Source organism: Asparagus officinalis, chromosome 8 (assembly GCF_001876935.1).
Source record: "Asparagus officinalis chromosome 8, Aspof.V1, whole genome shotgun sequence".
In the NCBI taxonomy this organism is placed as follows: Eukaryota; Viridiplantae; Streptophyta; class Magnoliopsida; order Asparagales; family Asparagaceae; genus Asparagus; species Asparagus officinalis.
In genome coordinates, this window is record NC_033801.1 from 54725632 (window position 1) to 54739479 (window position 13848).

The 13848-nt window shown below is 40.4% G+C and overlaps 1 long non-coding RNA gene across 1 annotated transcript; it reads right to left on the bottom strand.

Moving 5' to 3' along the window:
* Nucleotides 429–5574, bottom strand: LOC109851196. The gene is made up of 2 exons (XR_002249710.1): nt 5421–5574; nt 429–548 (listed from the first exon to the last, which is right to left on the bottom strand). It is a non-coding gene; the product is annotated as an uncharacterized LOC109851196 (long non-coding RNA).

Consider the following 13848-nt stretch of genomic DNA (forward strand, 5'->3'; position numbering starts at 1 on the left):
AAAATTAAATTATGATTGAAAGTAGATATGTAAAGATGATACGGCAATATCATTTTATATTTTATAGTTATTAATATTATATTATATTTTTAATTATCTTTTGATAGCTACATATAAATGATCTGAAAGTGGATTTTATATACTAGATAATTAAAGTAACAACATAAAAATAGCATAACACTAATGACAGTAAGTTTGACACCTGATATGGGTTTCATTCTTATTATAGCCCTTAGAATAATTTAAGCCCAATCCACATATCCTGGCCCATTAAGCACCGAGCACCATCTCCCATTCTTAGTTGTGTCCAAACCTATCCAAAACCCTCGCTTCCATTGCCCCCCTCTGATCGCCGCTCCCAATGGCGTCGCATCGACGTCTAACCCTAACCCTAACCCGCCATTTCTGATCTCTCCTCTCCTCATCTCCTCCTCCTTCTCTCATCAAATCTCAAACCCTAACTCTTCGATCTCTTCACCTCTCAACCCTCAAAAACCCTCACTCCAACTCCATCCTCCCACTTTATCAACATCAATCCATCGATCCTCCTTGAAGTTGCTATTTCTCTTCTTGACCTTCGGATCCATTGGGAGACGATGATGAAGATGACGAAGAGGAAGAAGAAGGAGAATACGAAGAAGAAGAAGAAGAAAATGATGATGATGAAGGCGATGAGAGCTGCAATGTATCGGTGAAAACATTTCGAGCAAGTGGGAAATCTGAGGAGGAGAAAGCGAACGAGGCTGCTGATATCGGGTACAAGTGATTGGGCCGCTTGATCCTTCAGAGCGGCCATTTAAACCTTGGGAGCCTGTTTTTGCTGTTGTCCAGGTCTGTGAATTTTGATTTTCTTTTGGTTTTAAAACTTTATAAGGTTTTGTCTTTGGGACTGTATTGTTTGTGTTTATTGTAGATTGGTTCGCACCAATTTAAAGTTAGTAACGGGGATTCGATTTTCGCTGAAAGGTTGAAGTTTTGCGATGTTAATGACATGGTAAGGTGTTGCGTATTGAAGACTTTAGGGTTCTTTTGATTTTTACAGTATATACAACTTTCACCTGTAACGTAGAATTGTTAGTCTGGGGAATTTGGCTACATTGTAACATGAAACTGTAAGTTTAGTTATGAAATTACGATATAAATGTTTGTTACTGTAAAACATTCAGTTTAGTGCATATCACGCTGACACATACTTTTGTCGAGGTTGCTTGTATACAAAGGATAAGACTTTCGTGTTCTTATGCAAGGTCCCAATTCAGTAGAATAATCTTGTTGTAAATGCCCTTGCGCGTGTCATTATGCAAACTTGACTTGGTTTACGTTCAGCTTGTTTACTGCAGAGCTTCTCATCTAATGTCTAAGATGTCAATCCTTCCATTTTTCTCTTGTTGCATTGTTCTTAAAGAGCTTATTACGATAGTTGAGAAGTGTGATTTATTAGAATGGTCCAATGTCTATACCCATAACTGTTCAAGATGACTGCTTGGTTTGATGAACAATTGATTGCATAGGTAGGGCAGGAATTGGAGGTCAATACTACTTACCATCTGTTTCTTCTCAAAGATTAATTATTGGATTTATTGCTTCTTTCTGAAAATAAAAAAATTCCCAAGATGCTCCTTTAACACGACTCTTTTCCCTAATTTTTCTTCTAGATTCCTAGAATATGTTGTATACCTATCTTATCTCAAAATTCCCACCTAAATTCGTTTTGTGAAACTAAAAAATGCCTAAGCTGATATTAGTGACGAATTTCAAGTATAACTTTTTTCCTACTTCCTCTTCTAGATTGTATTGTGTAATCGTCTTCTCTCTTAATTCTGTCCTTTTTTCATTCCCAATTATTTGGCAGCTTGACCTATCTTAAAGTACGCCGTCATGTAGCCAAATCTAGGTTGAAACCCACTTATGGATGGAATTTTCTCATGTTGTTTACTCTCTTTAAAATTGCTAAGAGATGTTACCGTCCTGCAATCACTTTGTTCCACATAATATTGTTAAACATATTTGTGTGGAAGTTTCAATTTGCATTTACACTTAATATTCATTATGTTACAAGTGCCAAACTTCTCCACAAATTAATAGCCTAATTAATTGGTTTTTCAGTTCATCATCTTTGTTTTTGCTGATAGATTACTGTTGGGGAACTACTTCAGGACTAGTCTGAACATCATTTTCAGAAATCTCCTCAAATTCAACAAATTCCTTTGTTACAACTTTTGTATTGGAGCTACTTAATTCTGCAATTGATCTGTCTTTGTACATCACATTCTCATTGAATATGACATCTCTGCTTCTGATGATCTTCCGATTTTTATAATCCCAAAACCGGTAACCGAACTCATCACCACTATAACCAACAAAAACACATTTGTTAGATTTGGCATCAAGTTTACTTCTTTCAGCAGAATCTATGTGTACATAAGAGATACAACCAAAAATTCTTAAATACGAAAGGTTTACCTCTTTTCTGCTCCACGCTTCATCCGGTATTCCACCATCCAAGGGAACTGTCTTTTCTGCTCCACGCTTCATCCGGTATTCCACCATCCAAGGGAACTGAGGGACCGCGGTTGATTAGGCAGGCTGCGGTATTGATAGCTTCAGCCCATAGGAACTTGGGCAAGCCGGTATGTATCCTCATGCTTCTGGCATGTTCATTCAAAGTTCTATTCACGCGTTCTGCTACACCATTCTGTTGCGCTGTCATGGGAACAGTTTTCTCCATCTTGATCCCGTTGTTTGCACAAAATTCTTTGAATCTACTGTCTTTGTACTCTCCTCTATTGTCTGACCTTAACCGCTTTATCTTCAAACCAGTTTCATTTTCCACCATGGCCTTCCATTTTCTGAAGGTATCAAAGACTTCTGATTTCTTCTTCAGAAAATAGACCCATACATTCCTTGTAGAATCATCAATGAAGGTGACATAGTACAGTGAACCTGCAAGAGATGAAACTGGAGATGGCCCCCATACGTCTGTATGAACCAACTCTAACTTTTCTGCCTTGGGTGTCTTGCCAATCTTTGCAAAACTGACTTTCTTCTGTTTGCCAAAGATGCAATCCTCGCATAGGCCAACATTCACATTCTTCAGATCCGACAGCTTCCCTTTTGACAGAAGTGTCTTCATTCATTTCTCGCTCATATGGCCAAGCCTTTAGTGCCATAGGTTCTCTTTTTCATCTGCATCTGTTACTGCAATAATATTCTCTAGGTTAGAGGTTACATAGAGAGTACCACTTTTCTTACCTGGAGCAATGACGAGTGCTCCTTTCGTAATCTTCCATTCATGACCTTAGAAAGTTATACAGTAACCCTCTCCATCAAGCTGTCCTACGGAGAACAAATTTCATTTAAGGCCAGGAATATGTCTCACTCCTTGCAGCTTCCATGTGGTCTGATTTGGCAAATTTAATCGGATGTCTCCCTTACCAACGATCTTCAAGGTTTCATCATCTGCTAGATGTACCTTTTTAAAATCACCGCTGACATAGTTCTCCATGATTTCCCGGCAAGGGTTGGCATGGTAGGATGCTCCTAAATTAAAAATCCATGATTCAATCGGACCGTTGACGCTTTGAATCATAGCATCACCTCCTTCCTCGGTCACGTTGGCAGACTCCGGTGTGTCGGTATTTTTCTTCAATTTTAATCGGATGTCTCCCTTACCAACGATCTTCAATCGGACCGTTGACGCTTTGAATCATAGCATCACGCTTTGAAATGACCCTTCTTGCCACAATTGTAGCACTTAAAATCTTTCTTTTCCGATCTAGATTTGCTTGTTCTAGAATTTGATTTGCCGTGATTTGAACTTCTTCCTGAAAGCCAATCTAGAAAAGGTTGCTTTTACGGTGAAGTGAACCACATAACAATACTGAAGCAGAGACATGAAGGTGAAATTGGCCCGAGGAAAGTGAAAGAAAGGGAATGAACGCCCAAATGAAAACCCGTTCTCTGAAAGTTTTGATGTTGTAGTTATTGATGTATTGCTTATATAAGAGATGCACTTGGTAAGCGGCCTACCTACTTGTTATTGATGGATGTCTTGAGTGCTTTAGTTAATGAAATGCCCTGCAAATTTTGAAGATTAGGATCGAACTATGTTTGTGCTCAAATCTCTACAGAAAAGAATGGTTTCAGTTTTTAGGGTGCCTCGTTCCATTTTCCATTTGTTAGTGGTGTTATACTTATAAGGAACATAAGTATTTCTTCCCATATTTTGTGAAATAATTTGTCGGGATGTTTTCTCATTTGAGAGCTTTTGAGGTAGTAGCTGGTTGACTTGGCAGTAAGGTATATTGTGAAGGTGTTAAGCATGAAAAGGAGCTAAAACGATCTTTGCTAATAGGACAGAAAATAAAAGGTTAAAGTGGAAAGTGTTGCTATAAGTGGGTGTATGGGGTTGATATGTGCAAATAGGACAAAAAATAGAATATCGTGGTGGTGCTATTAGCTGCTTTGAGTTGGATTTTAGTGATTTTATTATTCTTTGTCTGAGTAGACTACGTACTATGTATATCAAGTGTACTGAACCGCTCATTATAAGTATATGTCACGTCAAATTAGAGGTACGAATTGGATTATATTAATTAGTTGAATGAAATATGGTGATATGGTGTATTGAATATCTAGACGATCATCTAAGGTTTCAAGCACAGACAAATGACTCTATATAGTGATTCTGTGCATACTATTCTTCCTAACAAAAAATTTCCCCTTTCTACCGATCAAATCATCAAGAGAAAAAGTAAAGAAATAAAGTGAAATAACACCGCTACAAAAAATTTATTTATTTAGGTTTGTTTTACGGTGCGATCCTAGACTATGAACTCCTCACTCTAGAATGTACAAGTGAATTGAAAGTATGAAAGTCACATTTTTTTGCAAGTGGAAAAATGTATTAAGTGAGATACATTGTTTACTTACAAAATTAAATTATTATTGAAAGTAGATATGTAAAGATGATACGACAATATCATTTTATATTTTACAGTTATTAATATTATATTATATTTTCAATTATGTTTTGATAGCTACATATAAATGATCTGAAAGTGGATTTTATATACTAGATAAATAAAGTAACAACATAAAAATAGCATAACACTGATGATAGTAAGTTTGACACCTGATGATGGGTTTCATTCTTATTATAGCCCATAGATTAATTTAAGCCCGATCCACATATCTTGGCCCATTAAGCACCGAGCCCCATCTCCCATTTTTAGTTGTGTCCAAACCTCTCCAAAACCCTCGCTTCCATTTCCCCCCTCTGATCGCCACCACCAATGGCGTCGCAGCGACGCCTAACCCTAACCCTAACCCGCAATTTCCGATCTCTCCTCTCCTCATCTCCTCCTCCTTCTCTCATCAAATCTCAAACCCTAACTCTTCGATCTCTTCACCTCTAACACCTCAAAAACCCTCACTCCAACTCCATCCTCCCACTTTATCAACATCAATCCATGGATCCTCCTCGAAATCGCCATTTCGCTTCTCGACCTTCGGATCCATTGGGAGACGATGATGAAGACGACGAAGAGGAAGAAGAAGGAGAATACGAAGAAGAAGAAGAAGAAGAAGATGATGATGATGAAGGCGATGAGAGCTGCAATGGATCGGTGAAGACATTTCGAGCGAGTGGGAAATCTGAGGAGGAGAAAGCGAACGAGGCTGCTGATATCAGGTACAAATTGATTTGGCCGCTTGATCCTTCAGAGCGGCCGTTTGAACCTTGGGAGCCTGTTTTTGCTGTTGTCCAGGTCTGTGACTTTTGACTTTCTTTTGGTTTTAAAACTTTACAAGGTTTTGTCTTTGGGACTATATTGTTTGTGCTTATTATAGATTGGTTCGCACCAGTTTAAAGTTAGTAACGGGGATTCGATTTTCACAGAAAGGTTAAAGTTTTGCGATGTTAATGGCAAGGTAAGGTGTTGCGTATTGAAGACTTTAGGGTTCTTTTGATTTTTACAGTATATGCAACTTTCACCTGTAACGTGGAATTGTTAGTCTGGGGAATTTGGCTACATTGCAACAGGAAACTGTAAGTTTATTTATGAAATTACGATATAAATGTTTGTTACAATAAAACATTCAGTTATAATGCACATCACACTGACACATACTTTTGTCGAGGTTGCTTGTATACAAAGGATAAGACTTTCGTGTTCTTATGTAAGGTCCCAATTCTGTAGAATAATCTTGTTGTAAATGTCCTTACGCGTGTCATTATGCAAACTTGACTTGGTTTACGTCTGGCTTGTTTTCTGCAGAGCTTCTCATCTAATGTCTGAGATGTCAATCCTTCCATTTTTCTCTTGTTGCATTGTTCTTAAAGAGCATATTACGACAGTTGAGAAGTGTGATTTAATAGAATGGTCCAATGTCTATACCCATAACTATTCAAGATGACTGCTTGGTTTGATGAACCAGTTGATTTCACAGGTAGGACAGGAATTGGAGGTCAATAAAACTTACCATTTGTTTCTTCTCAAAGATTAATTATTGGATTTATTGCTTCTTTCTGAAATTAAAAAAATTCCTAAGATGCTCCTTTAACACGACTCTTTTCCCTAATTTTTCTTCTAGATTCCTAGAATATGTTGTATACCCATCTTATCTCAAACTTCCCACCCAAATTCATTTTTTGAAACTAAAAGATGCTTAAGCTGATATCAGTGACAAATTTCAAGTATAACTTTTTTTCCTACTTTCTCTTCTAGAATGTATTGTGTAACCGTCTTATCTCTTAATTCTGTCCTTTTTCCATTTCTAATTATTTGGCAGTTTGACATATCTTAAAGTACGCCGTCATGTAGCCAAATCTGGGTTGAAACCTACTTATGGTCAGAATTTTCTCATGTTGTTTACTCTCTTTAAAATTGCCAAGAGATGTTACCGGCCTGCAATCACTTTGTTCCACATAATATTGTTAAACATATTTGTGAGGAAGTTTCAATTTGCATTTGCACTTAATATTCATTATGTTGCAAGTGCCAACCTTCTTCACAAATTAATAGCCTAATTAATTGGTTTTTCAGTTCATCATCTTTGTTTTTGCAGATAGATTCCTATTGAGGAACTACTTCAGGACTAGTCTAACCATCATTTTTAGAAATCTCCTCAAATTCAACAAATTCCTTTGTTTCAACTTTTGTATTGGAGCTACTTAATTCTGCAATTGATCTGTCTTTGTACATCACATTCTCATTGAATATGACATCTCTGCTTTTGATGATCTTCCGATTTTTATAATCCCAAAATCGGTAACCGAACTCATCACCGCCATAACCAACAAAAACAAAAAACACATTTGTTAGATTTGGCATCAAGTTTACTTCTTTCAGCAGAATCTATGTGTACATAAGAGATACAACCAAAAATTCTTAAATGCGAAAGGTTTACCTCTTTTCTGCTCCACGCTTCATCCGGTATTCCACCATCCAAGGGAACTGAGGGACCGCGGTTGATTAGGTAGGCTGTGGTATTGATAGCTTCAGCACATAGGAACTTGGGCAAGCCGGCATGTAACCTCATGCTTCTGGCATGTTCATTCAAAGTTCTATTCATGCGTTCCGCTACACCATTCTGCTGCGCTGTCATGGGAACAGTTTTCTCCATCTTGATCCCGTTGTTTACACAAAATTCTTAGAATCTACTGTCTTTGTACTCTCCTCCATTGTCTGACCTTAACCGCTTTATCTTCAAACCAGTTTTATTTTCCACCATGGCCTTCTATTTTCTAACGGTATCAAAGACTTCTGGCCTAGGGGTGCGCGTTGACCGGCGTTAACCCTGGTGTTGACCTAGGGTTACGCGTTGACCGGTGTTGACCCTAGGGTTTCGAACGTCGTAGGATGCTCAAGTCACGAGACCAACTAATGAAGCTGATGCGTCAGTGACTCTCCCATTTATAGGATTTTTGGCAAACCCCCAGCCCTCAATGGGTTTGATGAGCCTTTCTTGACTACCGTTTGAGTCGGGCTAGCATGCGGATTATTAAATCCGTTCCGCATGTGATGTTGTGCTAAGAGAGTTAACGCTCTTAGTGCTACGATACTGAATACGTAGACTTCGTCTTTCTCACGGGAATAGACTACCCGGCGACGCGTGTTAGGCGCTGACTTTAGGATTTTTGGCTAACCACTACCGTTTGAGTCGGGCTAGCATGCGGATTGTCTAGATCCGTTCCGCATGTAACATTGTGCTAAGAGAGTGAATTCTCTTAGACTCGGCGCTACGACTTCGAATACGTAGACTTCGCCCTTGTTACGGGAATAGGCTACCCGGCAACGTGTATTAGACGCTGACTTATCTCTACTTAGGCTTTGGGATCAAAGTCCCAAGAATCAAACTCTGGTGTCTTTTTCCACGGAAAAAGACTAAACCGGCGACGCGTGTTAGGCGTCGGCATATCCTTTCTTAGGGTTCATGATGAAATTCCCCATACGTGTGAGGCATGAATTTTGGTGTTATTAATAACAACCTGCCACACTGTTGAATATGTGGACGGGTGTTCTTTTTAACGGTCAAGAACTAACCGGCAGCGCGGGTTAAGCGCAGACTTATCCCTGCTTAGGTTTCAGGATAGAATACCCCATGCGTGTGAGGCATGGATTTTGGTGTTATTAATAACAACCTGCCATAATGTTGAATATGTGGGCGGGTGTTCTTTTTAACGGTTAAGAACTAACCGGCAGCGCGGGTTAAGCGCAGACTTATCCCTGCTTAGGTTTCAGGATAGAATACCCCAGAATCAAACCCTGGTGTCTTTTTCTGTGGAAAAAGACTAAACCGGCAGCGCGTGTTAGGCGCAGACTTATCCTTGCTTAGGATTCGGGATAAACTTCCTAGGATGAATCCTAAATTGATAAATTCTTGGAAAAGGTCGATGTGGGAAAGGAAGAATTTTATATTCTATTTCCCGGTCTTCTTTTAGGGAGAAGGCGAACCCGAAAACAAGGAAGGAAGAATTTTATATTCTATTCCTTGATTCTAAAAAGGAAGAATTTTATATTCTATTTCCAGTTGAAAAGGAGACTTGAGGTGGGATCTCCACCCCCAGAATCCGGAATGGTGAGACTAGGAGTGGGACTTCCACTCCGAGAATCAAAAAATTCGGATAATCCTAACTGTCGGAAGGTTTGATTACCGAACTAAAGGTGAATTTCTCGTTTATCGAGAGTGAATTGTTGTTTTGGTCCTAACTGTAGGAAGGTTTGACCAAGCGAGAGTTTGAGGTGACCCTAACTATAGGAAGGTTTGATCACTCGATAGTTCGTGGAAGGAATCGAGAGGAGATTTTGGCTGTGGTCCTAACTGTAGAAAGGTTTGACCAGGTGACAGATCAAAATTTAAGCATTATATCCGGACTCTAACTTCAAAGTGTTGCGTGCACGAACATAGCGGAAGTTTGAATGGATTGAACTTGATAGAATTTGGTGGTCCTACCGTCAATTAGTCTGATCGGTGGGGGATTTTGTGGTGGGAGACTGTAAGTCGTCAAACACCAATGAGAGTTCTGTGAGGGAAAATTGATCCAATAAAGTGATCGAATCTCACCTCAGCAAAAGAGTGTTCGAAAATCATAGTAGAAGTTTAGTGTTCATCACTTTGTTCACATTGATCGGGTTATCCCTAAGAATATTAACATTCTTTCGAGAACTTCCCGTTACATAAATCGTCCACCCCCAGCTTCCTCTGCGGAACTGGTTCGGACATTATTCTCAGTTACCTGACCAGGTTATCCTTAAGAATATTAGCGTAATATTCTCCAGGAACATCCCATCAAAAGTGGGAAACAGTTTAGACTCATATACCTATTGGAGTATGCAGGGAGCAGTTTAACCTCATGCACCTATTGGAGGATTGAGAAGCAGTTTATACTCTTATACTTGTTGGAGTCTTGCCGTTCTCAATTGGCTTACCTTAGCGTTATAACGCCGGCTTCAACCAAGGTTTGGATGCTGTTCTTTAAAGTAAAGCACGCCTTGGTGGGATGAAGGATCCTCCTGTGGTACGCGCAGTACTTCGGATCCGCAGTATTGTCAGCTTCCTCCTGATTTATGATGGGTGGCAGCTTGATCTTGTTACTTTCAAGAAGGGTCTCGAAGATGGCTGGAACGTCTTCGTCCTTGAATGAGTACTCTTTTTGGAGTTTCGGGTCCGAAGTCTTTTGCTGCCTTCGGGATTGCTGTTGCGACGTTTGATTAGCACCACCAGTAGCTGCAGGTGTTTTGCCCTTCCCACGGGAGGCGAAGTTTGAGTTCAGAGGATTAGCCGTCGGTAGGTTCCTCTCGGCCTTCTTCCTTCGGAGGAAGCGTTCGGCTTGTTCACCGCGCACCTTCAAGTCTTTCCAAGTGTCAGACGGTGCTGTTCCCATTGCTTCCATACTACGTCAATGCGAGGTTAGTTGTGGCAAGCATTATGGAGAAATGAACTCTCAGTGGATATAGACTTATCCCCGCGCAACATTCGATACTCTGCGAAACATTATATGAAAAGAATACCCACTAATTCTCACGTCTTCCACCAGGTTCTCTCGCTCAAGCAAACCCGATCGATGATTGTCGGTGTTCATGGTAGCAAAAGTAGTAGGCAGAAATTTGTTCATGTCGTCTAAGTATCACAACTTGACCACCCCAACACAACAAATAAAACCTGGCTTGAGAGAGGAGAATACGAGAGAGAGAGTGAGAAAGAGGCTATAGATAATAGAAGAGATGCGATTTAATAAATAATGCTTGAGTGGGTGAAATATTATATACCTTGAACATCGTGTTCAGCGATATATATATAGAAATAGAAAAACCCGACCCCCAAACAAAAATTGACATAATATATAGAGAGAATCACATGTTATAGAGGAGGTTTTGAGTTTATATAATATATATAAGATATATAAGAAAACCTGCATTGACGGGCAGATATAGATATAGTGAATTTCATTAGATTCGTATATATTATATATAGATAGATTAGACGATTATAGAGCTGCCTCTGAACTCGGTTCAGTTAGTGCTGGAAGTTGCTACAATCGATATATATCATCAATATTCTGCTGGCTCGTGTTTCCGAACCTGAAGCTTTGCCTGTTGTTAAATAGCAAATCGGACCTATCAAATAATAGAGATATGTTCGAACACATTATCATATATCCCAAAAAAAAAAAATGTAAACAAAAAAAAAACAACCACAACGATAGCAGGGTTCAACATAGACTAGGATACTAGTGTAATAATATGATGAGAAAAAACCGAACACAAAGAGAATAAAAGATTATTCCTTCCGAATGAACTGTCCGCTTTAACAAAGATATAATACGAATAGATGGAATAACGAGTAAAATGGATTAATATAATCGGAGACTGAATATAGAATGAAGATTGGAGAATTAAAAAACAAAGATGAAGAATAGATCATAATATGAATAGAGTAAATAGTTTGTGGTACACCTCTGGAATTTTTAACGTCTTCACGACCGTTCTACTTTGTCGATAAAGCCTATGCTTGAGTTTTGGTGTTTCGTACTGAGTCTTTTCCGAAACGTGGATGTGGTGATGAATAAGGTGGGGTTGGAGAGGACATGTGCGAAACCCTCAGGGGACGGTCTTGACGCAATTGGCACCAGACAATACCGCCAATGAGTTGGAAGCAGGGGCTGTGAAGTTTTCTAGTCATCGAGGATCCTCTTCTGGTTTTCCTCTCCATCGACACGATAGTATAACTCGTCGTTTGAAAGTGTAGAGTAAAACTCTTGTTGGCACGATTTATCAGGTATAATGTATCGTCATCAGGATATGTTTCCTTCTGAGGGTACGAACTGCCTCTTTAGGTTCAAAGATCACGCGCTGCTCGATGACTGATTTTGGACTGAGTTCTCAGCGGCTATGGACTTTCTCGATGCCAAGATATGGTGCGCGCAGTGCTTTGAATCCTGTCATGCTGAAGGTGACGGAGACCTAGCATTTGAGTTCGTTCGGGGCTTCTTCATCGTGCCAAACGATTTTGAAGGAGCATTGCTCCCATAGGAATTTGGAAGAGGTCTCCAAAACTGACCTCCTTCTTTAGGAAGATTCCTCGATTCGGGAAGCTACTGGATTATCAGCGACTTTGGCGTTCGCGGAGGTTGAACTTGCTCTACGAAGGCTGCAATGATTTGCTTTAGCCTGATTCCGGCTTCAGCTCGCCTCCTATTGGCGGTCGGTGGCGTCTTGCCAACTTCTTCATGCAATATTCTACGGTGCTCTGGACTTGAGCTCCGAGCCTGCGATAACAGTTGAACGCGGCGACTTACGAAAGTACGCTCGCTCAAGTGTCGAACGATTCCGTTTGACACTGGATCATTGTGTCGTTGCGGACTTGGGAGGGCGCAGTTCATTTATGGTTGAGGCTGTTTGCCCTCTCTGTCTTCCGATCGCGTTATATGCGGATTCCGCGGTGGACTCATCGGCCTTTAGCGAATTCTCGGCATAGCGTTGGCGTCGCAATTGGAGGAATCTTTTCGAGAGAGTCACTCCTTTGGTGTATCGAAGGAATTGGCCAAACAGATCTACCTGGTTGAAATTGGGTGGAGCTTCGACGAACGCAACTTGTGGCGTCAAATCGGGGTAGACTCGTTGGTCATTCTCAACTTTCTCGTACCAACGGCTTCCTCTTGGAGGAGACTTTTGGACTTGAGAGGGGAAGGTGGATCCGCGGAAGAGGATGAAGATACTACCCTAACTTACGTTGATGGGGAATTCATATTCGAACTCCTCATCGACCGGGATCGGATTCACCGCAGATTACGACGGACGATATTCGGAGGAGATCGTGGCTCCACTGTGCCCAGATTGTTCGTGAGAAAATCGTAGTTCTTCTTATTGAATTCATATGGCAATCAAGTAATCGTTTATCGTACAAAAAAAGATCGGTTTTTTATAAGATCAGGTTACAAAGAATAGAAAAAAAAAATAAAAATTAATAACTTTCTCCTTTTGTGTCGAATGAATCGCGAGCAGTCCTAGTTTGCGTCCTGCTTGGGTTCTTTACTGCACCGGGTTTATCGTGGACACCGCCGATCTAGATCCGGTCGGATCTATACGGTTAACGGTGTTATTTCACGAGGAAATAACAGCCGGGGTATATCTACCAAGGGAGAATAGTACTTTAGTTCTCGGGGATCAAAGCCCAGCTTTGATCGGAGGAACCGTGTAGATTAGATCTGTCTATTCGAACCTCCTGCGATTATTGGTGTAGAGATCGGCCTTAAGATCAGATCTGGAATCCAGTATGAAAAGACTTCGAAGTCGAGTCAATTTCAATTAGCGAGTTCGGCTAAATTCAACTTTGACAAGAGCATCAGGGTCTATTTATAGGCTCTCAGATCTGTACTGGAACAGATTGGGACGGCCAAGGCAAGGTGGCATCGCCCCTTGGGTGCGCAGTTGGTGGGTGGCCACCTTGGTGCGTGACGCACGAGCCAATGTGTGGCTGCCACGAGCACAAAGGGTGGATGCTTTGGCTAAGCCACCTTGGTGGTCGGCACCGACCACTAAAGTTGCTGGTTTTGGCCGAGCACCAAGGTGCTTTGGTTTTTTGACGGCGATCTTCTTAGTGTTTGTCCGTTTTGTCCGTCGTCGTTTCGGCTGTGATGTTGGATTGACTTGTTGATCTGATCTGATTGGCAGTGGAATCGCTTCGGTGTTGAAGTTCGAATCGTTCTATAAACGGTTGTGTTTCGGGAAAAATGTAGTTTGCTTCTGATTCATTGTCTCTGTAGTTAACTTGTTTTTTCGATTACGAAAAGATCGGTTTTTTATGATAGATCTTACAACAAATTCAAAGAAGAAAATAAAGATT